Source organism: Bombina bombina, chromosome 10 (assembly GCF_027579735.1).
Source record: "Bombina bombina isolate aBomBom1 chromosome 10, aBomBom1.pri, whole genome shotgun sequence".
Classification (NCBI taxonomy): domain Eukaryota; kingdom Metazoa; phylum Chordata; class Amphibia; order Anura; family Bombinatoridae; genus Bombina; species Bombina bombina.
In genome coordinates this window covers 137,066,292-137,093,864 of record NC_069508.1, presented here as the reverse complement: position 1 = coordinate 137,093,864, position 27,573 = coordinate 137,066,292, and positions in this window count along the sequence as shown.

Genomic DNA, 27,573 nt, shown 5'->3' with positions numbered 1-27,573 from the left:
CAGAAATAATTAAGTGCCAATAAGAGGGAATTCGGTGTAGCACTTAAAAAAACTATTAGATTCTCTTGGAAACAAATTTTCTTCTTATTAAAGTATGAAGAAATGGGTAAAGATAGGGTATTTCTGAGCACAGCTTCTCATAGGGAGAAAAATTATCTTAAAGTATTGGAAATTCTGAAAAGAACCTACATTTTCTGAACTTATAAGTACATTATTAATTATTAAAACAGGTATTAATGGAACATAACATATGGAAATACAATTTGTATCAGAGTTAAATGTTATTATTATTTTATTATTATTATCAGGTATTTGTAGAGCGCCAACAGATTCTGCAGCGCTATAAACATAGGCGGTATTACAAGATAATATTTATAGGGATCAAATAAGTAGAGGGCCCTGCCGAGAGTTGCACTGTTGTAGTCGGCTCTTATGAAGGCAATTTATTGAAATATTGAAAACAAAATAGAGAAATGGGGTAGATGTATCCAAACTTTAGAGGCGAGGATCCAGAGACCACTTATCTGGTGGCGAAAGAGGATTCTGGGGCAGAGAGCGAGAATGAAAGCGGACGGTATGCTTTAAAAAGCCGTTTTTGTTGTTGTTGTTTTTTTACCTTCTCTAGACAGTTTGGGGTTGGTCATTATTTACAGTAGTAGGTAAATATGCTTGAGGGTTGATTTATGGGTATGTTTTTTTCTGTTTTATCAGAACTATGTGAGAACTGTTAATTAAGCCACACTGAGTGCTAAGCAAGGTGTTCCTTAAGTTGGTTGGAGCTTATATATGTTTCTATTATTTGTTAACTATGTAAATGTTTTTTTAATCCTCAATAAAAAAGGGGGAAAAATAAGCTGGTACAAGAATGTCACAACCCACAGTCTTGAACCAAATGGACATAGTACAATTACAAAATGTTTTAATGCACCACAGCATGTTATTTTTGCATTCATTTTTGCCACCAACTATATTTAACCCCCAAAAAGGGGTAGCTTAAGTCTCACTCAGGAGCCGCAATCTGTTGACAATCCGGAACAGGATGCAAGCTTGCGGTAGCAATAATCAGTCACTTGAAATGGCTGGTTAATTATCGCATGCCCCCAAACAGCCAAACTTGCCTGTTTGCGGACAACCAATAATTTAGAGCTCCACTTGTAATCTACCTCTTAATATTTGTAGTTTACCCTCTTCTCTACTGGAAATTTCAGAGAAAAATTAGCCCAAATGCCGAAGATTTTTTTAGAATTTTTGCTTTCACTCCATTTAAACAGAAATAGAGCCTTTGTTTGTTTTTTATTTACCTATGAAAACTATATTTTTTTGGCATAAAAAAGAACTTTCAATATTTGTTCATTGGTATCCTCCGATTCAACAGGTATATATTTTTTTTATTATTTTTGATAATTTATCTGTAGCTATGTCTAAGATGATGCAATGGGGCAACTCTCATTTGGTATAGCAGAATTGCTCAAAATCGACCCCAAAACTATATTGCTATATATTATTCAAGGAGTATAACGCAACTTTTATAATAGAGGGAAAATTTGAAAGATAAAAGCGTAAGCTGTATATGAATCATGAAACAAATATTTTGGCCTATATTTAAGCAGTTTTTCAAACTCTATTTTGATGATATTAACCCCTTAAGGACTGGGCATTTCAGACTAAAACTTCCCCAAAAGACCAGAGCATTTTTAGCATTTTTGCCATCACTACATTTATACCTCCTCCCACCTCTCTCCTTCCCCCTCCCTGCCACTCTGGGTGTTTTCCACCTCCTGACCCCCTCCCGCCCCCTCCAGCGATGGGCCGTCTACCCGCCTACCTCCTTACCCTCCCACCCACCGATTGGCACCACATCTGCCTGATGCAGAGAGGAACACAGAGTGTCCCTCTCTGCATCGGTACCTCTGCCCGTCTATTTCTGCACTGCCCCACTTGTGGGGCATGCAGAAATACTGCAATCTTACTAGTTTTACTGAGATTGCGGCAGAGAGAGTCCCAGGGTACAGCGCTGGTCATTAAAGGAACAGTCTAGTCAAAATTAAACTTTCATGATTCAGATAGGGCATGCAATTGTAAACTACTTTCCGATTTACTTCTATCATCAAAGTTGCTTTGTTCTCTTGGTATTCTTTGCTGAAAGCTAAACCTAGGTGATCTCAAAATTGTTTCTAAACTGTTAAAAACCGCCTCTAATCTCAGTACATTTTGACAGTTTTTCACAGTTAGACTGTGATAGTTCATGTGTGTCATATAGTTAACATTGGTCTCACTCCCATGGGGTTATTTAAGAGTCAGCACTGATTGGCTAAAATGCAAGTCTGTCAAAAGAATTGAGATAAGGGGCAGTCTGCAGAAGCTTAGATACAAGGAAATCACACAGGTAAAAAGTGTATTAATATAACTGTGTTGGCTGTGCAAAGGGATTATCTTACATTAAATGCAAGGTATATATTTAGACACAGCTACAGCTAAATTCAGCAAATATATTAGCATTTCAGAACAATAACACTAATAATAATCATCATCATAATAAATCTGCTTTTCCATTTTATAACGCTACATTTCTTAATTGCAGATAGTAACTTTTTTAAGAAAAAAAAGACACATTTTTTGCTTTCTGACATATGTGCGTAAAATTGCAAACTTACAATATATTTACATGTATCTGTGCTTTTAAAAAAGATTCTCCTTTTTACCTGTAGGTGCAGTAAATATGATGGTCTGTCCAGGGAGTAGAACAAATTAGGGTATTTAATTTTGGTTTTTTTTTCATTTAAACATCCATATTATGAAAAAGTTTACCACACAATAGTAAAATTATCAGAAAATGTGATTTGTTTAGAGACATTAACTGTGGACAAACTTCTAGTATTGACCAAAAGGCAAACTATCTTTGTGCTGTCAATAATAAATGGAAAACTGTCACAGTTTGTCATGAGTTTGTATAACTTTAGGGGACAGAGTAACTGACTCCCATTTTCAGTATACACTAAAGGAGAGATCCACCAGGGAATGGACAATAGCATAATAGCTTGTTCTATGGCAAGTTACCACCCAAGAGCAGCTGTTTTTTGCTCAGCATGTGCCTTTCACAGAGAAGAACTTTCCTGTAGTATATCGGTCTGACTAAACAGTAAAGTTCAGCCCCAAAATGCCAGGCAATCCATATCTGAATAAGAGATATGGCAAACCCCAGATGTACATTTCGACCTAGTGTGGGCCTCATGAGTGAGGTGCAGTCATATCCCTTAAGGCACATTGAGCAATGTGTCCACGTCTGGTTTACTGCCATCAACCTTAGGGATTTTAGGGGAGAATTTCCAGGTATTTCGGTCCTGGACTGACTTTGTCAGGCAGGACCAGACTGATATACTTCAGGAAAGTTCTCCTCCTCTTCTCATTCTGCTTGTATTTGTATTATGACCCTGGAAAATGTCTCCCTAAGGGTGATGGGGGAAACCAGACGTGCCTAGACGGATATGGCTGCATATTACTGACAAGGCCCAAAGGAAACCTAAAAGATCATCAGAGGTTGCTATTTCCCTTGTTTATTGCATAAACTTGAATTATTTTAAGATAGTTATCAATCAGATCTTACCCTTAATTGCACTAACCCTACAAAAATATGCACCGCTTATGTCTTATGCACTTGGGTGCATTTGGAAAGATTCCTAATTCAAATACTCTTGAACCCTTAAAGGGACAGTCTACTCCAGAATTGTAATTGTTTAAAAAGATAGATAACCCCTTTTTCTACCCTTTTCCCAGTTTTACAAAACAAACATAGTTATATGAATATACTTTTTACCTCTGTGATTACCTTGTACCTAATCCTCTGTAGACTGCCCCCTTATCGCAGTGCTATTTACAGACTTGCATTTTAGCCAATCCGTGCAGACTAATTTGTAACTCCACAGGAGTAAGCACAATGTTATCTATATGGCACACATTAACTAGCAATGTCTCGCTGTGAAAAGCTAATAAAATGCACTTAGATAGAGGTGGCCTGCAGGGGCTTAGAAACAGGCAGATATTTAGAGTTTTAAAGGTTAAAAAGTACTGTATATTAATATAGCAATGTTGGTTGTGCAAAGATGAGGAATTGGTAGTAAAAGTGTTGTCTATCTTTTTAAACAATAAACATTTTTGAGTAGACTGCCCCTTTAAGTGTAATGAAATATTTTTTTTATAATACAGGAGAGTACAACATGCATTGAGCATGCAGCAGTGTGTGTCATACTAACCTCTAGAGGGAGCTTTAGAGTGCAGTAGTTTCAGTAAAATTAGATAATAAACATGACAGCTGTTTTGCCAAAAACACTGTTTAATGAAGAGGACAGTCCACACAAACGGAGAGGGCATCTATCTCTGGACTAGAGAAATCCAAATAGTGTGTGTAGTAGTAGGAGTAATATGTGAGGGCAGAGCTGTAACTGTTCTCAGCTGTCACTCAGCATTCAGACCTCCCAACATTTCCTGGAGACTTTCCAGGATGCAGGAAGTTAAAAAGTGACACAGGCATTTAGTGGGTGTGGTCACATTGGGAGAGGTGGGGTCACAGGCAGACCATGAACTGGGAAGTGGAGAAACTGTAAGTGTTTTGAGTGGTTCATGGAACTGGCAGGGGCATTGGTATATACCTATGTGAGTAGGTAGCAGGCCAGAACTCCTTACCTGTGACAATCCCACAGAATGCTGGACGGTTGGGACATATGGCATTACCTGCTGAAGCTAAAGCTCCCTCTACAGGTTGGAAGTATAACTATGCTTCACACACTTTTGCCGACACACCGTTCTCTATACATGTACACACTCTTTAGTCTAAATCAGGTATTTTCTTTAAATGTAGGGTCTATCTGGATCATGAAAGTGTAATTTTCCCTTCCATGTTTCTATAAGGGGTCTCTAAGTTTAAATCCCCAGTATCAGCCTCCAAACACTTACAAACTGGATGATTTCTCCATCCCTCCTCTCCTTGTGTAGGTCCATGCACATGAAGGCCTCATAGACAAGGGGGCAGTTATGAATTACCTGTAGTAAAAAGGGAAACAAGTAGGGACTTTCAATAAACATAACTGGGGTTCTCATACATACTATAGGGGCAAAACGGCCTTCATTCAATCCAGTTTAATTTTTAACTTCCATGTCAATTACCAGAAGTGTAGAAAAATAAATCAAGAAGCATTCACAGATGGTTGGAGGCAAGAACATTTAGCAAAATAGCATTTAGTAAGACTGTCATTTTATTAAGTCTATTGCATGTAATTGCTTTAAGCATTTAACAGGGAAAAATTAGAGGGCTACTCAACTAAAAAGTAGTCAACCCCCAGGGCAATATTAAAATGTCTGCTTCCCTTTAATGCAAAAAAAAAAAATGAAGTTAGTGATTTCAATCATTTCCAAATGCAAAAAGAACCTCTTACTGGAAGTTGAGAACATTCACCAGTTTTAATAATTACACCACCATAAGCAACGTAACATATAGATAATGCATTCAGTTTGTGTGATCAAGTCATTTTCTGACATTTCTCCGTTCTATTTCATTATTAGTATATATTATATATAAAATTCCACATTGTAATATGCTCGTATTCCTCTTAAAGGGACATACAACTCAAAATGAATTGACCATAAATTAAATAATTGATCAAAATGAAAAAAGAATCATTGCAATATAGTGTATTATTTATATACAAAATAACTTGCATTTGCTGTAAATATTTGGTAATTTAAGCACACAACAAATTGCCACAAATTCTCTGTTCCAGCTAAAACATTCAGGCAATTTGCATCACACTAATGTAGAGAATTGGAGTTCTAGCCATTCTAGGGAGTGTAGAACAAAAATGTATTTTACAGCAAAAACAAATAAAATAAATGATAAATGTATACTTCACACCACCTAACATTTGCTGGATGATTTCTGGGATGTGGGAGGTTAAAAAGCTTGTGGGCAGGACCTTGCCATGGAGGTGCGAATAGGTGTGGTTATGGATGTTCTGTGTGAGTCTCTAGGTGGGCTCCGTGTGGGTGTGTCTAGGTTGCCTTTGTGTGGGTGTGTCTAGTTTGGTGTGGCTCAGGACACTGAGGGGCTGCAAAATGGAATTAGGCCTCAACCAACCTTTTGACAATCCCTCAGGATGTGAGACAATTGGGAGGTATGAAATGACATTGTTATTTTATTTTCAGCAATTTATTTCTGGGGAATTCTATGTGCGCAGTATTTTTTTTTTTTTGCGATTGTAAAAACTTTGCTAGAGTTAAGAATTTTGCCCTAGTCAGGTTGCGTTCGTATTACAAGTTCCAAGAAAACTTATTTTTCGCATGCGTTAACCTGAATAGTGCAAAAATCCTAACTCGAGTTTTCGCATGTGCGTGCATGTATTCCCCCATAGAAATCAAAAGAGACAAAAAAAGTGGGGGAAAAACCTAACACCCGAGATCGTGCAAACTCCATTGTATTTTCGCATTCCCCATAGAAGTCAATGGAGAAAAGAAAATTGTTGAAAAAAAAAAAACATCCATCACGCAAACAACATAGCATATTCGCATTAGAAAATGTCAAATATTTACAGTAAATACATAGTTAAAATCTTTATTAAATATGAATATTGCGTAAATATATTTTATCATGTTTTCCTCTACTTAAAGGCAAAGGGATATAATGCACTTATAAATATGTCTATAAATGTGTACATATATATTTATGTTTTTATATGTGTGTATATGTCCGTAAATATACATATATATACACATATGAATACATTAATATATGTACACACACATATGTATACTGTATATATAGCCACTAGTGGAGATGAGGGATCTAATGGGGTGAAAGCTATATTAAAAAACATCTAGATAACCAATTCAGGATATAAAAATCCCCCCAATAGTACTCCACAAAAACAAGTAGTTAAGCCTAAGAATTTAGCCAGCAAATACTGTGCCAGTAAACCTGTAACTGCCCCTAGTGTGACTGTAGGAACTGAGATATATACTGCAGAATGTATTAACGTTTCTAATCAACCAGGCAAAGATCGACAACAGCTTGAGCAGGTTTTTTCCTCACCCCATAGCAAACCAGACAAGGGGGAACACAAACCAGGAGAAACCAGGGTACAAATTGAGGGAGACAAGATATCAGACAAAATACAAGTAAACTGTGTTATACATTTGTCAAAATTGAATTTAACTCTGTGTACTTGGTCTTGGTTTAGGATTTGTACCCTCAACTAACTTTAATCTGTTTAGAACAGTTATAGATGGGAATAGTTTGATTCACAATAATATACTGAAGGGCCACTTTTCAAGTGAAAGTGCATCTCAGCAAGATTCTAATCTACCCACTAAATGGGTTACCACCAATTTGAATACGGATTTGCCTTTTTTAGAGTCGTGTGACTTGATTTCACTTAACACCCTCTTAAGAGAAGGTAATGGCTTGGATGCCTCATCTCAGATTAATTGTGTGAGAGGTTTGAAACCACCTTCTAAGTTCTATCCCATACATAGCAGGGGTCATATTGTTGAGAAATTTTATAAGAGGGTGGAAAGCGATCTCAGGTCACTAGCTAACCAGACCCATAGAACACCTAAAAATTTGAGTAGGTCTGAGAAAGAGGCTTTAGAACAGCTAGCACAAAATCAGGATATTGTCATACGCAATGCTGACAAAGGTTTTGGATAGGGATGAGTACATCAACGAGGCGTTACGCCAACTTGATGATAACTACTGCTATACCGTGCTTTCTGCTAATCCAACCTTCCGATTTCAAATGGAATTGATGCACCTTCTGGATAATGGTGTGGAAAACGGCTATATTTATAGGGACACTGCTACATATATTTATATTGAGCGTCCAGTGAACCCAGTTTTTCACCACCTCCCAAAGGTGCACAAGTGACTTCAGAATGTTAAAGGTCGCCCTATTGTCAGTGGCATAGGGTCCCTTTTTGAACATTTATCTCAGTGGCTAGATATGGTTTTGCACCCATTTGTGGAGGTCTTACCTAGTTTTTTAAGAGATACCAAACACTTGGTTAATTTGGTTGATTTAATCCTTATTTGGGATGGTAGCTTCAGCGATCTAGAGAGTTTCATTTATGGTATCAACTGCAATGATGTGGGTCTAAAATTAACCTACTAGATTTAACAGAATGACATCAATTTTCTTGATGTGGTACTAAGTGGAACCCCAGAGGGCACAGTTAAGACTAGTCTGTTTAGGAAACCTATATCCGGCAATTCCTTGCTCCATTCTAGAAGCTGCCATCCAAAACATGTGCCATACGCAATTGCAAAGGGGCAGCTTATAAGAGCTAAAAGGAATTGCTCGGATATGGAGGATTGTCGGACCCAGATGGAAGATGTCAATCGACGTCTTATATAGAGAGGGTATCCTAAGCAAATTGTCAAGAAAGCATATAGAGAACTTACTCAATTGGAAAGGCGTTACATTTTTAAGGAATTTCAGCTCCCAATATAAAGAGATTTGTAAAATTGTGAAACATCATTTTAATATGCAATGGCAGATGACAGACTCATTAATTGTATCAAGGAGGGGATGAGATGCTCGTATCGTAGGAATAGAACATTGGGCAATCTTTCGTCACCCACTGTCCTTAAAAAGCCAGTCTCTCAGAGTAGTGCCTGGCTTGCTAGCAAAGGATCATACAGATGTGGTAGCTCCAGATGTGGAGCCTGTGAATATCTGACTACATCAGATGAATTCTGTTCTACTGTATCTGGCAAAACTTATGAAGTAATTCTGTTTGAATTGTACCTCAGTATAGTTAATATACTGTATTACCTGTACTAAATGTGGAAAACAGTATGTTGGGCTCACCACAAGAGGTATAAGATCCAGGGTGAGGGAGCATCTTTCAACTATTAGGGTGGAAAAGGCCACCACCCCTCTAGTATACCATTTCGCACAGATACATAATAAAGATATGTCCTGTTTTTCATGGTAACCTATTGACATGATCCCTCTATTTGTCTATCCCAATATCTCTGTCTTTTGCTTATTTGTTCACATGTAAGCTGCCCCATTTGTTATTCTTCATTAATTTTCTATGGCCTAGATTTAAAGTTCGGCGGTAAAAGGGCTGTTAACGCTCCGCGGGCTTTTTTCTGGCCGCACCATAAATTTAACTCTGGTATCGAGAGTTAAAACAAATGCTGCGTTAGGCTCCAAAAAAGGAGCGTAGGGCATTTTTACCGCAAATGCAACTCTCGATACCAGAGTTGCTTACGGACGCGGCCAGCCTCAAAAACGTGCTCGTGCACGATTCTCCCATAGGAAACAATGGGACTGTTTGAGCTGAAAAAAAACCTAACACCTGCAAAAAAGCAGCGTTCAGCTCCTAACGCAGCCCCATTGTTTCCTATGGGGAAACACTTCCTACGTCTGCACCTAACACCCTAACATGTACCCCGAGTCTAAACACCCCTAACCTTACACTTATTAACCCCTAATCTGCCGCCCCCGCTATCGCTGACCCCTGCATTACAGTTTTAACCCCTAATCTTCCGCTCCGTAAACCGCCGCAACCTACGTTATCCCTATGTACCCCTAATCTGCTGCCCTAACATCGCCGACCCCTATGTTATATTTATTAACCCCTAATCTGCCCCCCACAACGTCGCCGACACCTGCCTACACTTATTAACCCCTAATCTGCCGAGCGGACCTGAGCGCTACTATAATAAAGTTATTAACCCCGAATCCGCCTCACTAACCCTATCATAAATAGTATTAACCCCTAATCTGCCCTCCCTAACATCGCCGACACCTACCTTCAATTATTAACCCCTAATCTTCCGATCGGAGCTCACCGCTATTCTAATAAATGTATTAACCCCTAAAGCTAAGTCTAACCCTAACACTAACACCCCCCTAACTTAAATATAATTTTAATCTAACGAAATAAATTAAATCTTATTAAATAAATGATTCCTATTTAAAGCTAAATACTTACCTGTAAAATAAACCCTAATATAGCTACAATATAAATTATAATTATATTTTAGCTATTTTAGGATTAATATTTATTTTACAGGCAACTTGGTATTTATTTTAACTAGGTACAATAGCTATTAAATAGTTAAGAACTATTTAATAGTTACCTAGTTAAAATAATAACAAAATTACCTGTAAAATAAATCCTAACCTAAGATATAATTAAACCTAACACTACCCTATCAATAAATTAATTAAATAAACTACCTACAATTACCTACAATTAACCTAACACTACACTATCAATAAATTAAATAAACACAATTGCTACAAATAAATACAATTAAATAAACTAGCTAAAGTACAAAAAATAAAAAAGAACTAAGTTACAGAAAATAAAAAAATATTTACAAACATAAGAAAAATATTACAACAATTTTAAACTAATTACACCTACTCTAAGCCCCCTAATAAAATAACAAAGCCCCCCAAAATAAAAAATTCCCTACCCTATTCTAAATTAAAAAAGTTACAAGCTCTTTTACCTTACCAGCCCTGAACAGGGCCCTTTGCGGGGCATGCCCCAAGAAGTTCAGCTCTTTTGCCTGTAAAAGAAAACATACAATACCCCCCCCCCAACATTACAACCCACCACCCACATACCCCTAATCTAACCCAAACCCCCCTTAAATAAACCTAACACTAATCCCCTGAAGATCTTCCTACCTTGTCTTCACCATACCAGGTTCACCGATCCGTCCTGGCTCCAAGATCTTCATCCAACCCAAGCGGGGGTTGGCGATCCATAATCCGGTGCTGAAGAGGTCCAGAAGAGGCTCCAAAGTCTTCATCCTATCCGGCAAGAAGAGGACATCCGGACCGGCAAACATCTTCTCCAAGCCGCATCTTCTATCTTCTTCCATCCGGTGCGGAGCGGGTCCATCTTGAAGCAGGCGACGCGGATCCATCCTCTTCTTCCGATGTCTCCCGACGAATGACGGTTCCTTTAAGGGACGTCATCCAAGATGGCGTCCCTCGAATTCCGATTGGCTGATAGGATTCTATCAGCCAATCGGAATTAAGGTAGGAATTTTCTGATTGGCTGATGGAATCAGCCAATCAGAATCAAGTTCAATCCGATTGGCTGATCCAATCAGCCAATCAGATTGAGCTCGCATTCTATTGGCTGTTCCGATCAGCCAATAGAATGCGAGCTCAATCTGATTGGCTGATCATTAGAATAGCGGTGAGCTCCGATCGGAAGATTAGGGGTTAATAATTGAAGTTAGGTGTCGGCGATGTTAGGGAGGGCAGATTAGGGGTTAATACTATTTATGATAGGGTTAGTGAGGCGGGTTAGGGGTTAATAACTTTATTATAGTAGCGGTGCGGTCCGCTCGGCAGATTAGGGGTTAATAAGTGTAGGCAGGTGGAGGCGACGTTGAGGGGGGCAGATTAGGGGTTAATAAATATAATATAGGGGTCGGCGGGCTTAGGGGCAGCAGATTAGGGGTACATAAATATAACGTAGGTGGCGGTCGGCAGATTAGGGGTTAAAAATTTTAATCGAGTGGCGGCGGTGTGGGGGGACCTCGGTTTAGGGGTACATAGGTAGTTTATGGGTGTTAGTGTACTTTAGGGTACAGTAGTTAAGAGCTTTATAAACCGGCGTTAGCTCTTAACTCCTGCTATTTTCAGGCGGCTGGAATCTTGTCGTTAGAGCTCTAACGCTCACTGCAGAAACGACTCTAAATACCAGCGTTAGAAAGATCCCATTGAAAAGATAGGCTACGCAAATGGCGTAGGGGGATCTGCGGTATGGAAAAGTCGCGGCTGTAAAGTGAGCGTTAGACCCTTTAATCACTGACTCCAAATACCAGCGGGCAGCCAAAACCAGCGTTAGGAGCCTCTAACGCTGGTTTTGACGGCTACCGCCGAACTCTAAATCTAGGCCTATGTGTTTATGTATATATATATATATATATATATATATATATATATATATATATATATATGTATACATATATCTATACATGATCTAGATCATTACATGTATTATTGAGTATGTGATACTCAGTCCAGCCCCGAAATATAAGGCAATTCTCCTCTGAACAAGGAACATGACAACCCCAGACGATTCCTTTAAGACCACAGGGCAAATTTACCTTTTTTTTTTCCAATTTTGATTCCAAACCTGCCAAAATATTTCTACATTGTATTGTAGATCTACTGCACCAACTAGCAGCAGTACAGAGCTTTGCATAGCATTATGTTTTAGAGCCCAATTCTCACAAACTCCCCAGTATGGAGTGAAATTATCAGGCTGATCCATGCGTTCTAAGATCTAACCCACTTTCGCTTTTTTTTTTTTTAAAGGAGCTGAATTTAGAAGTCCTGGCAAATGGTTGAGCTGCTTCCCATAGAAGCTAAAAAAGCTTTCTGGAGAGCAGATATACCAGGGAGCACCAGTCACTGATAACAAACATTTTTTAAGTCAAACTGCAGTGATTTCAGTAAACTTTAACTTGTTTTTGCTTCTAGTTTTGCATACATCTTTTTCTATCAGTGTAATGAACGCATTTCATATTTTGAGACAAACTCTCCAGCTTACACATGGCAACATAGAACAGCAAGACTTTTACTGTGTACATTAAATATATATGTTTTGCATACTTTAAATAATATTTTTGTGTACATTTAATATAAATTTTAATCTGTTTTATTGTATACTTTAGTTATGATTTTTACTTCATACTTTTAATATGATTTACTGTTATGTATGCGTATCTCCTTCACAGCTCTCAAAGTAATATATACCTTTCCAGAATCCTATGAAGGACTCCATGGCACTGATGGATCTTTTTAGATAATCTCACTTTTTAAAGGACAGCTTTAGAGTATTGGGTCCTTAGTGTTGTCTCGCACTTAAAGGGTTAAAAATGCAATATTATTCCTCTGCTTTTTCAGTCTATAGCTTTTTGCTATTTCAAGGAAAACCATTTAACTTTCACAGCATGCATATCTGGAAAGCTTATAAATACTATACGGTGATGGAATGACAAAAAAATATAATGAACTTAAAAGTCCATTTTAATCAATGACATATATAGTACTTGTTGCTACAATTGTAAAGATAATAGATTTTTCTTGTCAGTTTTCTTGGTCCTTGCAGCTGTAAAATAAGCATTGAAATTCAGCATTTCTAGTAAGAGAAATTAATAAGAGGTCATTTCTACCGCAGAAATTTTAGGGGCCCATCCTCTCTAATCATCATTAAAAACTGAATCCGCAGGAGAAGAGGCACTTTACTGATTGTCAAGTGGAAGCCATTATTCAGCTGATGAAACCCTTGGCACAATGCCATTTATCCTACTGTAGAGCCTGCTGCTAGTCTTGCTTCACTCTCGTGCAATCAAGGTTGTTTCTACTTGCCAAGATTTATTTATAGAGTGAACATAAAAAAAAAAAAAAAAGGTTGAGATGTTCTCCTGCTTCAAAAACAACTTAGAAACTTTGCAAGTGAAGAACTGTCTTAATTTGTTTTGTTTATTGGAACTGGTTTCCAGCAGAACCATAGTCCATTGCATCATCGCCAAGGTCAAATGCCAAACTTGTAACAATGCAGAGGAAATTTACTTCATCAACTATCTGTTAAGAAAAAAAAATGACAATGCTGGTTTAAATCTCTCTAAAGTCAGTTGTTTGTACTACAAATACAGCAGACATTTTAATATGCCTTTGTAGTACAATGTATGTAGTTTCTCAATGAAAGACGTACACAGAACCAAATGCAAGGGTATTGGGTGTATACATTTTCTTCAACATGTGGATGTATTTTCTTTTCATAATAAGTGCATGAATAATGATGGCATAGTATTAAAGGGAAACATATATTTAGGGGAAGAAATGGTAAATACTTTAGAAAGGTTGTTTCATCCTCAAAATATGAAACAAATGTTGCCTTGCCTGTTTGTATCAATCTTAAATTCTATCCTCTTTGACCTGTTTACGTGTGCACATCTATTAAATATACTAAATATCAGTTTCACATATATGAATGTCCATATATATGTCCATATTATGGCTATTTATATTTAGTATCTTTTGTACGATATACAGTATATGGATGTGTATATGTATATATATATATATATATATATTGTTTTTAGTTTAGTCTGTTTTATATTTCCGTATTACTTTTTACCATTAACCATGGTCACAGTACTACATAGTTTGTTGGTGCTTTATAAATATATAATATGAATAAATACATGAATACATTATTTTATTTATATAGATATGTGTAAATATATATATATATATATATATATATATATATATATATATATACACATATATATATGTGTGTGTGTGTTTTGTGTGTATATATATATATATATATATATATATATTCCCACATACATATCCGTGTACAAGTGAGTAAAATTTGAGTATATATATAGGTGTAAATGTAAGTATTTTAGTATTGTGGAATAAAAATAATAATAATAATAGTATTATACAATTGCTTATAAAAAAAGCTAAAATGTCTGTTCTGATTGGGAACCAAAAACCCATGATCCTGTAAGCACTATGGATTAAACCATATTGGAAACTTTATAAATATATAGCTGTGGGTGAACCGCTGCTTACTTATGTAAGTTCTAAAGGCTGTTGAGTACTGTGTGCTTAGTGATTGTACAACTGTTCTCTCAGCCGCATAATATGGCAGCTGGAAGCACTTGTATTAATATGACGTGACTTGCCCAATACACAGGGTGTTAGTGTTGTATTTTTTTATTTTATTAATGTGGTACAACCTCTATTGATTCCAGGACCTTAAAAGGGACAGTCTAGTCAAAAATAAACTTTCATGATTCAGATAGGGCATGTAATTTTATCACCAATTTTGATTTGTTCTCTTGTTATTCTTAGTTGAAAGCTAAACCTAGGTAGGCTCATATGCTAGCCTTGAAGGCCGCCTCTTATCTGAATGCATTTTGACAGCTTTTCACAACTAGAGGGCATTAGTTCATATGTGCTATATAGATAACATTGTGCTCACACATGTGGAGTTACCTAGGAGTCAGCGCTGATTGGTTATAATGCAAGTCTGTGAAAAGAACTGAGAAAAGGGGGCAGTCTGCAGAGGCTTAGATACAAGGTAATCACAGAGGTAAAAAGTATATTTATATAACTGTGTTGGTTATGCAAAACTGGGGAATGGGTAATAAAGGGATTATCTATCTTTTTTAACAATACAAATTCTGGTGTAGACTCTCCCTTTAAGAAATAAATAAAAAAATAATATATATATAATTATTAACATACTTTACCAGGCAAAGGCAATAATTCACGTTTTTAATATACTATTATACTTTAATAGCTAATAAAAACTGAGCTTAAAGGAAAACTGTACCCAATATTTTTATTTCGTGATTCAGACAGAGCATGTAATTTTAAGCAACTTTCTAATTTACTCCTATTATCAATTTCTCTTTGTTCACTTGCTATCTTTATTTGAAAAGAAAGGCCAGAACCCTGGACAGCACTTGTTTATTGGTGGAGGAATGTATCCACCAATCAGCAAGAACAACCCAGGTTGTTCACCAAAAATGGGCTGGCATCTAAACTTACATTCTTCCTTTTCAAATAAAGATACCAAGAGAATGAAGAACATTTGCTAATAGGAGTAAATTAGAAAGTTGCTTAAATTGTCATGCTCTGACTCTGAATCACAAAAGAAAACATTTGGGTTCAGTACTATCATTATTCATTTTCCTCCTTTTCATTAAATTTATCTTTAAAAATTGTAAAAACTAGAAATGCGCACTGCAGACTTCTCAAGCCTAACCATGCTACATATCTTTCCCTAATTATCCTCAGCATAGACAATAATAAAAGATACTGGAAAACAATGCAAGTTTTCCAACAAAGTTAAAAGGACAGTCTAATCAAAGTTAAACGTCATGATTCATATAGGGCATGCAATTTTAAACAGCTTTCCAATTTCCTTTTATTATAAAATTTACTTTGTTCTTTTGGTATTCTTTGTTGAAAGCTAAACCTAGGCAGACTCATATGCTAATTTCTAAGCCCTTGAAGGTCGTCTGTTATCTCAGGGTGTTTTGACCATTTTTCACAGCTAGAGGGTGTTAGTTCGTATGTGTGCCATATAGATAACATTGTGCTCATGCATGTGGAGTCACCTAGGAGTCCACACTGATTGGCTAAAATGCAAGTCTGTCAAAAGAACTAAAATAAGGGGACAGCTTGCAGAAGCTTAGATACAAGGTAATTACTGAGGTAAACAGTATATTAATATAACCGTGTTGGTTATGCAAAGCTTGGGAATGGGTAATAAAGTGATTATTTATCTTTAAAAAAAATGAAAAGTCTGGCGTAGACTGTCCCTTTAAAGAAGCTGGTCAATGAAAAATATTACACTGTGTTATATATGTAAAAGTTTTCATGCTCAGTCCATTCATTTATTGTAAGACCATGGAAGACATTTTAGAAAGGTGTTTTATGTCTCTTTAAATGACCACTTAATGCAGTAGAATTACATAATTAACCAGTACATAATAACAAGACAATACAATAACACTCTGAATTTCAAAAGAGGGATAGATTTTTTTTCTGACAAATTTATTTTTTTCTCCCATTTTCTGGCCTCCTGTATCACGTGACAGACATCAGCCAATCACAGACTCGTATACCCTGCCCATGCTCTGTAAGGATCTTGTTCACCAAAAAGTGTGAACAAAAATTGTGCAAAATTTGAAAATGGAAGCAAATTGGAAAGTGTCTTAAAACTGCATGTTCTATCTGAATCATAAAAGTTTATTTTGACTAGAGTGTCCCTTTAACTACTCTTTTAAAATGAACCGACCCATCATAAATGCCAAATAATTTGTACCGTTTAAAAAAATATCAATATTAAAAAAATGTAAAATCTTTTTTTTTATTTTTTTATCTACTATTCCTATGCTGTGTAAAAAATGTCATTCTTGTGCCATGTGTTATTATTTATAAAAAGATATCAGTGCGGTTCTATTCTGCAGATTAGTTATGCAAAAACCTGCACTTCTAGTTAGTTTCCCAATCAAAATAAACAGCATTAGAACATGAATAGCTTATACAAAGCAGTAGTAAAAGACCTGCTTCCTCTAATGCTGAATGTTAAGTATGCTCCATGGACTGTACGTATAGCAAACCTAACAATCAACTCCTACATGATGCCCACAGCACTGATAAATTGTTAAAAAGTATATATTTAATATATGAATACTGTTATTTCATATATATGAGAGATTCTGTGTGTATTATACTCCATTAATGAATTAATGTAACCCCCTCTTTTGTGTAATAAAAATTGAAGTTGTCCCCACCCTCTTTAAAGGGAAAGTCTACTCCAGAATTTTTATTGTTAAAAAAGATAGATAATGCGTGTATTACCCATTCCCCAGATTTGCATAACAAGCACGGTTATATTAATGTATTTTTTATTTCTGCGATTACCCTGCTCTACAGACAGTTCTTTTGACAGACTTGCATTTAAAGATATCGTGAAGGAATTGGCACTAATCCCTACACCCACCCGCCAATTACAAGGGGAACCCACTCTCCCAAGGTCCTAATTCAACAGATCAAAGATAGCAGATGGAAGTACTGGCGCTTAAAAGTTAGCTAAGGTGGGTAAATATATATGCACTAGACAAATAAAAAATACATATGCACTAGATAAAACAAAAAATACATATGCACTAGACAAAAAAATTCATATGCACTAGACCAGGGGTCGCCAACCTTTCTGACCTCAGGGACCACTAAACTCACAATTTTGAATCCCATGGACCACCAACATTAATTTTTTAAAAAAGGTACAAACCTCTATAATGTGTGTGTGTGTGTGTGTATATATATATATATATATATATATATATATGTATATATATATATATATATATATATATATATACTGTATATATATGTATATATATATATATATACATATATATATATATATATATATATACAGTATATACAGTATATAAATACAGTATATACAGTATATAAATACACACACACACATACTGTACATAACTAGTATAACCATAGCCATAAGTTTACATTATATATATATATATATATATACATATATATATATATATATATATATATATATATATATATATATATTTACACATTTTTAATAATTATTTTTTGGAATTAACTAAACTGAATGACAAATCTGAGAGAATACTTCCAAATGACAGATGAAGGGTGAGTGCCAACTCTTGAGCTGTAAACAGAGAGGCAGAAAGTGGGAAAAAAATAATTATGTTTAAAAGGACCACAAGACTTCCATGTTACCTCCCCAGTTAGGAATTATTCAAAACTACTTATGATCATGGACAGACATTGGAGTCATAAATTAAGTTTATATCAGAAAGCTCTCATTATGGATGTGAGCTAACCACGACTGATGTTACTGGCAATTACTATAATACTGGTGGGATATGGCTGATCTGCTGGATGGCAATTACTGGAATTCAGGTGGAATGACTTTGTGAACTGGAAAATTATTAAAATAGAAAATAATTAATATTTAATTAAAAAAAAGAAGATGGAGGGAAGGAAGACAAACAGTTATGTAAGTCCATCTGAAGGAATTAGGAAAACTACTACAAAGAGATAGGTAAAGGGAAGAAAATAAATGAAATATAAGAGAGAATTTTTTTTTTTTTTTAAAGATATTTTTTTTACTTTAATTCCACTATATCAAGCCAAGACTATACCATGGCTTTAGAATGGAAGCATCTTCCTCTGAGCAGCGTGCCAGGTGGGAGGAGTTAAAAATACAATCTAGCCACGCAAGTTGCGCAGTACTACGCAACTTAGTAAACAATGTAGTAATGCAGCGAGTAAGGCTAGCAGAATGCTTGGATGTATTTGTAGAGGTATTTGCAGCAGAAATAGTAAGGTTCATATGCCACTTTATAGATCATTAGTTAGGCCTCATCTTGAGTATTGTGTGCAGTTCTGGAGGCCATATCTTCAGAAGGATATTAACAAAATAGTACATGGTCTAAAAAATAAAACTTACCAGGATAGGCTCAATGACCTAAATATGTATAGCTTAGAGGAGAGAAGGGAAAGAGGTGATATGATGGCAACTTTCAAGTACATTAAAGGGTTTAGTAAAACTGAGGCTGTGGGTATTTTACATAAAATGGAAAATTCAAGAACAAGGGGTCATGAGCTAAAGCTAAAGGGTAATAGATTCAGGAGTAATTTGAGGAAGCTTCTTTACAGAAAGAGTGATTGATTTATGGAATAAACTTCCTCAAGAGGTAGTAGCAACAAACACTGTGGGGGACTTTAAAAATGCATGGGACAAGCATAAGGCTATCCTACGAACTAGATAAGTTTATACTGTTAGGTAAGGTCGGGCAAACTTGCTGGGCCTATGGCTCTTATCTGCCGTCAATATATATGTTTCTATGTTTCTATGTGAGTAGGGAGTTTGTAATTGAATTCCTCCATCGGTTTTCACTGATGTCCAGCCAGGCACTGTAGGGAGTTGCAGCACGATGGGGGTGACACCATCAAAGGAGATTAATACCTGCTTGATGGTGTCAAGGACCACCAACATCTTCTCATCGACCACTGGTTGGCGACCGCTGCACTAGACAAACAAAAAATACATATGCACTAGACAAATAAAAAATTCATATGCACTAGACAAATTAAAAATACATATGTACTAGACAAATAAAAAAATACATATGCACTAGACAAACAAAAAATACAAAATAAATACCTGGGGCTCGATCACATATTTGGCGAAAGGCGCAAAATTTTTAGTCTAATCGAGCGATCACATATACGGCGCAGCAGACAAGTTATGCAAGTATATTTTACAAGTCGGGAGCATTTATTACTCCCTTAAAGTAACATAGAAATGGCATCACCAGTCGGTTTTAAATATGCAGCGCAAGGACTTGTTTGCGCAGAATAGAGATATTTTATTCAATTTTCTGCTTGCAATGTCTAATAAATGTAATAACCCCTTAACCGCTATCCGCCCACATGGCAAAGTAAATAATAAAACTATTAACCCATAAACCACCATCCACCCACAACTCAAACACCTAATTAACCCCTAATCCGCCAACCACCCACATCGCAAACATCTAATTAAAATGTAACACCTAAACTGCCAACACCCCACAACACAAACACCTAATTAAACTATTAACACCTCAACCGCCAACCCCCCACAATGCAAAGTATCTAATTAACCTATTAACACCTCAACTGCCAGATCCCCCCACAGCGCAAAGTATCTAATTAACATTTTAACCCCTAAACCACCATCCCCCACAACGCAAAGTATTAAACTAAAAACTTTAACCCCAATTAAAATACAATGAAATAAAATTAAAAAGATACTAACTACATTAAAAATAAAAAGATACAATTTTTTTTTACATAAAACCCTAACATTACATAAAAAACTACCATTGCAAAAAATAAAAAATAAAATTACCCAAAACAAACCTAACATTAGACAAAATAAAAACCTAAAATTACAAAAAACTACCATTACAGAAAATAACAAACAAAATTATCAAAAATAAAAAGTCCACAACGTCATCAATTACTGTTGGGAATATCACTCCTGGCCAGCAGGAGGAGGCAAAGAGCACCACAGCCAAGCTGTTAAAGGGACACTGAACCCAAATTTTTTCAGAAAGAGCATGCAATTTTAAGCAACTTTCTAATTTGCTCCTATTATAATTTTTTCTTCATTCTCTTGCTATCTTTATTTGACAAAGAAGGCATCTAAGCTTTTTTTGGTTTCAGTACTCTGGGCAGCACTTTTTTATTGGTGGATGAATTTATCCACCAATCAGCAAGGACAACCCAGGTTGTTCACCAAAAATGGGCCGGCATCTAAACTTACATTCTTGCATTTCAAATAAAGATACCAAGAGAATGAAGAAAATTTGATAATAGGAGTAAATTAGAAAGTTGCTTAAAATGTCATGCTCAATCTGAATCACAAAAGAAAAAATTTGGGTACAGTGTCCCTTTAAGTATCAGTCCCCTTCCCACAATCCCCATTCATCCTCTTTGCCTTGGTGCATGGAGGAGGTGAAGTTTGGCTCAGGAACATCTGTCTCAGGGCACATGCTTTTGGAAAACTTCCTGGGTGATTGTGACCACGGATGCCAGCCTGCTGGGCTGGGGAGCAGTCTGGGACTTGCTAAAGGCACAGAGACTTTGGACTCGGAAGGAGTCTGCTCTCCCCATCAACATATTGGAGTTGAGAGCGATTTACAATGCTCTGACGGCTTGGCCTCAGTTGTCCTTAGCCTGGTGTATCAGGTTTCAGTCAGACAACATAACCTCTGTGGCTTATATCAACCACCAGGGAGGAACTCAAAGTTCCTTAGCCATGAAGGAGGTAGCTTGGATTGTTCAGTGGGCAGAAGCTAACAGTTGCTATCTATCTGCTATCCACAATCCAGGAGTGGATAACTGGGAAGCAGATTTCCTGAGCAGACAGACTTTTCATCCCGGGGAGTGATGAGAAAGAGATGTGAGAAAGAGAGTTAGTGACATGGGTTAGCATGGAAGGAGATAGATCTGGAGCAGAGATGTAGATTTGGTGTCGTCGGCATACAAATGATATTGAAACCTGTGGAACTTTATTAAGGAACCTAATGAAGATGTGTAGATTGAGAAGAGAAGGGTACCAAGGATAGAGCCAGCAGTAGGGGGTGAGGGGGCAGAGGAACCCTAATCTACCCATTGACCTGAAAAGGGCATTTGTATGGGCATTGCCCTTGAAAGGACATTCAGCTCTTTTGCAACCCATAAAAAAGCCCTAATCTAAAAAAAAAAAGCAAAACAATAAAAAAACCTAACACTAACCCCAAAATCAGTACTCACCATTGACGAAGTCCGGCAAAACATCTTCAATCCAGTGGCAAAAGAAGTTCATCCAGGCGGCTTCATCTTTATCCATCGAGGGTCCATCTTCTATCTTCATGGCGTAGCAGTCGCCAGAGGTCATCGGTGACACAGAGGTCCTCTTCATGCGATCTTCTGCCCCACACTGAAGATTGAATGCAAGGAACCCCCAATATTCAGAATCCTATTGGCTGATTCGACTTTGAGTTATTAGTTTAATACTTTGCATTGTGGGGGTTTACAGATTAGGGGTTAAAAGGTTAATTAGGTGTTTGCGTTGTGGGGGTTGGCAGATTAGGGGTTAATAGGTTAATTAGGTGTTTACATTGTGGGGGGTTGACAGTTTAGGTTTTAAAAGTTTTATTAGGTACTTTGCATTGTGAGTGGTTGGTGGGTTAGGTGTTAATAGTTTTATTAGGTACTTTGCATTGCGGGGGATGGCGGTTTAGGGGTTAATAACTTTTATTAGTGATTACAATGTGGTGGGATAGCGGTTTGGGGTTTAATGCATTTTAATAGTGATCGCGATGTGAGGGGATGGCGGATTAAGGGTTTTGAATGGCGTTTTGATGTGTCGCTTTATTTTTATATTCCGGTTTAGATTTTTACTGGTAAATTCAACATTTGTTTCATTTTAAGCTACACTTGCAAGATGATTTACTGGCGTAAGTTACTGGCGATGCCAGAAATGTTTAGTTGTGCACATTTCTGAACCTCGCCAGTTTTTCCAATTTACAGTTTATCATCTGGCGGCACAGGTTATGTGATTCACCCGATGTGCGAGGTGAATTTATGGGCGACGTGGGTTTCAGCAGTTGCGCTAAAACTTACACCACATATGTAATCTCGCCCCTAGTCTTAAAATATCCAATCAATACCAGAAAATGCTTTCACTAGGCAAAGTAATTCTAAATCTTTATAAGGGAAAAAAAACAAATACATACAATAAAAACTCCACTGGAGTGAGCATGTTATTTTTATGACACACGTGAACTAGCGCTGTCTAGCTGTAAAAAAACTGTCCAAATGCACTGAGATAAGAAGCGGCCTTAAAGGGCTTATAAATTAGCATATGAGTGTACTTAGGTTTAGTTTTCAACAAAGAATACCAAGAGAACAAAGCAAATTTGATGAAAAAGGCAGATTGGAAAGTTGTTTTAAATTACCTGCCCTATCTGAATCATAAAAGATAAATGTTGAGTAGACTGTTTTTAAGTAAATACAATACATTCTGCAGCTTAAGTTTTCTTCGTAATTGTGCAGCTTAGAGGCTGAAACCCTCATTTCCAGCTAATCCGCACTGATCACAAGATAAAATAACTTTCATGATTCAGACAGAGCATGCAAGTAAAAAAACAAACACTTTCCCTATTACTTCCATTATCAAATTGGGCACAGTCTTTTTATGTGCACACTTTCTGTGACATTAGCTCCTTAGCTCATGCAAACATTCATAGTATATACATTAATGAGTTTATGATTGGTTGTTGGCTGTCACATGATACAGAAGACAAGGACATGAAAGGAAACTTTGAAAGAAAAGAAAATCTACTACTCTTGAAATTCAAAGTAAGTGTCATTGAATTGTCTTTTGTATTATCAATTTGCTGATTATGCAATGCTAATGTAAAATAATTAAGTTTAATTATAAATACCTTTTTACTATTTACTCATATATATTCAAAATGAATCCCTGTTTTACATTATAAATTGTAATGTATTACATATGGGGTAACGTCTATCCATCGAGCAATGCCTTTACCATTACTTTGTCAGTATATTCTCACTTTTAGGACTGTATATCTAAAAGTGGGTCACAAAGTATAAAATATAGTGAATAAAAGTGAAAAACACTTCATTAAATTATATAGTATAAAAATTGCTCTCTTGAGTGACATTTGAAAGCTTTTTACCTTGTTCTATAAATCTTGACATACTGTACAAGTGGACTCCGTTTAAGCACAAGATTGTGTCATTATAGAAATGTAATTGAAGACTTAGTCTTGTAGAACTGGCCATGGTAATGCAAGGACTAAGGTGCTGTAAAATGCACATGTGTTTTGTGTAAATCAAGCCAGTACCTACGTTGAATCCTGAAAAATGTAGAAATAATTTGAATACATCAATATGCGCATATTAATGTACATTTGTTTTATCCATGTGTTGTATGCCACAATATTATATTCTTGGCATTTTTTTAGCTAGTCTTTGCTGACTTTGAAATCCCTGCAAGATTTGTTATTCTCACCTTTTAAAGCATTTTCCATTGCATATAAAAATAAGTGCAATTTTGGATTAAAGGGACATTAAATAAATTGTTTTCCATTGTTGTATTTAAAAGAGCGTGCTGTAATACATAGTACATGTTTTTTTTTAATTTTTTTTTTTTAATCATGCTTTTATGTTGAAAAATACACATTTTATTTACTTATGTTTGTGGGGTGTAGCATTGTCCATCAATAGTGTTATAGGGTTATTTATTTTGATCCAATGAGGTTCTATTCCATAGACCAATCGTGTACCTCTTGTTAGTTTCAAAGTAAACAGATTAAACATTAAAATGACATTAAAGAGTTAATAAATACTAGACATAATGATGTTTTCAATACAAGAATTTCCCTGAGAATTGTATGTATTTTTAAAAAGGTATTAGTTGTTTAAAGGGACAGTCAACACCCATGAAAACTTTCTACCATACCTTAGATCAACAACAAAAAATGAGCCTGCACCGCATCCCGTCTTCAATAACACTAACGTTAGGTGGCTAATCTTCAATGAACATTTAGTTAACAGCGGCAGATATGGCCGCCAAACTCATCCCCCTCCTCCTCCGTACCTTTCTTGTTTTAAATAAATACTCGTTCACAGGGACACTGTTCTATTTCTAATGCGCTATTAGAAATAGAACAGTGTCTCCGTGAACGCGGCTAAAGAATCTAGCCGAGGATTTGATACTCATTGGCTGAAGACTTGGAGAAGAAGCCTCCTACGTAACAGGTGGAGGAGTTTGGCGGCCATATCTGCTGCTGTTAACTAAATGTTCATTGAAGATTAGCCACCTAACGTTAGTGTTATTTAAGATGGGATGCGGTGCAGGCTCATTTTTTGTTGTATGATCTAAGGTATGGTGGAAAGTTTTCATGGGTGTTAACTGTCCCTTTAAATATTAAAAGGGACATGAAACTATTTCTTTCATGATTCAGATAGAGAATACAATTTTAAACAAAATTCCAATTTACTTTTATGATCTAATTTGCTTAGTTCTTTAGATATCCATTGTTGAAGTAATAGCAATGCACATGGATGAGCCAACCATAGAAGGCATCTATGTGCAGCCACCATTCAGCAGCTACTAAGCCTATTTAGATATGTTTTTCAGCAATAAATGGCAAGAGAATGAAGCAAATAAGAGAATAGAAGTGGAATGGAAAGATGTTTAAAATGGCATACTCTTTCCAAATTTATGAAAATAAAATTGTGTTTTCATGTCCCTTTAAGGATATATATATATATATATATATATATATATATATATATATATATATATATATATATATGTGTGTGTGTGTGTGTGTGTGTGTGTGTGTAAAGGTTTAGTTTCCATAAAGAACTATTTCTATAAAGTAATGAGACCCTCCACGTTAAAACCCAGTTTTTCCCTTTTGCTGAGAACAACTAGAGACAGATGTAAAACAGGCAATACGAGAATGTATGTAGACAATGCTGTCTGGAATATAGAGTTTCTAAAGCAACAGTCTAACAATTTCCAAAGTTAAATTACAGGAAAATGTGACAAAATAAACAATGAAAATAAATTACTACACATAATTTAAGATTTTATATTATAATCTCAGATAATTTAGTGCAAATTATACTCACATATTCTCTCTATTACATTTGAAAGAGAATATATAACGTATTACAATTCAAAAGATTTTCATGCTAAACTTTGTATTTTTATTAGAAAATGTGCCTTGGTTTGTCGCCCCCGGTCTCACCCCTTATATTTTGTGTAAGCAAAAAATAAAATAACTAATTAAATGGATTTACTAAGTTTTTTAACCCCTTAACGCAACACATCCTCACTCCAGGAGGCATTCAGTATAGCGTGGTCAAGCCGCTAGTGGCAATAACTGTGCTAATTAACCCCTTAGATTAAAAATGAGAAAAAAAATGTACAGGGTACATGGGTTGCTAATTATTCATAATGAAACAATATAATGAAGAAAGGGATATGAAACCAAATATTTTTCTTTCATGATTCAGGTAGAGCATGCAATTTTTTTTAAAAAAATCTTAATTTACTTCTATAATCAATTTTTCTTTGTTTTCTTGGTAATTTTTGTTGAAAATCAGGGATGTATCCTCAGGAGAAGAAGATAAACCAGCGAGTCATACAAAACGCTTGTAGGTAAAAAAAATTGGACTTTAATCAATAGGATACAAAAAGATATTAAAAAGCAGCAGACAATAGAGTGTCTCACGCGTTTCGGCCTTCAGGCCTTATTCATAGCACTATACAGGCCAGCAGCGGTTTTGCAAGAATGTTATCCATTTGCAAGAGCACTAGATGGCAGCACTATTTCCTTCTATGTAGTGCTCCAGATGCCTACCTAGGTATCTCTTCAACACAGAATATTATGGAATTAAACAAATCTGATTATAGAAGTAATATGGAAACTTTATTTAAATGGTATGCTCTGTGTGAATCACAAAGGAATTGTTTGGGTTTCATATCCCTTTAAATTTTGAGTTAAGTGTTTCTAATCTGGTAAAGAATTTTATTATTGCACTATTGCTTGTATATAACTGTGTGTCCAACCCCTGTAAAGGAATCAAAAACATAGTTAACGTAAGCTCTAAAGCAGCAATGCAGTACTGGGAGCTAACTGATTACATCTGATGAGTCAATGACTAGACACAAATCACCAGCTAGGTTTTAGTAGTCCAGGATATATACACATTATTTTTCAACAAAGGATACATAGGAAGAAAAGTATATTTGAAAATAGAAGTAAATTTAAAAGGATATGAAAACCCACATTTTCTTTCATGATTCAGATAGAGCATGCAATTTAAAACAACTTTACGTTTTCTTCTCTTGTCTAATTTGTTTTGTTCTCTTAGTATCCTTTGTAAAAAAAAAAAAAAAAGCATACCTAGAAAGAGCTGTTGATTGGTGGTTATACAAATTTGCCTCATATCATTAGCTTCATTAAATAATTCCAAGAGAATGAAGCTATTTAGATACTAGAAGTAAATGGGAAATTTGTTTAAACTTGTATTCTATATATGAATCATGATAGAAAGTTAACTACTGCTCCTTTAAATACATAACAGAAAACCTTTGAGCGTGCTATGTCCATGAAAAAAAATCTATTTTTTTACACCATATATATTTTAACGTGTAAATAATACTCTTTCATATGCATGAACTACATTTCTTAAGTTTAATGTGCCTTTAAATAACAACATGATTTATATTGCTTGCAAATCCCTATACAAAGTGTTATATTGTGTGTTTGTAGTACCCTTAACCCTTTGATTGCAAGAAGTGCCTGAAATGACTTGCATAACTATGTATTTTAGTTCTATTTGGAACTTAAGTAGTTAAGCC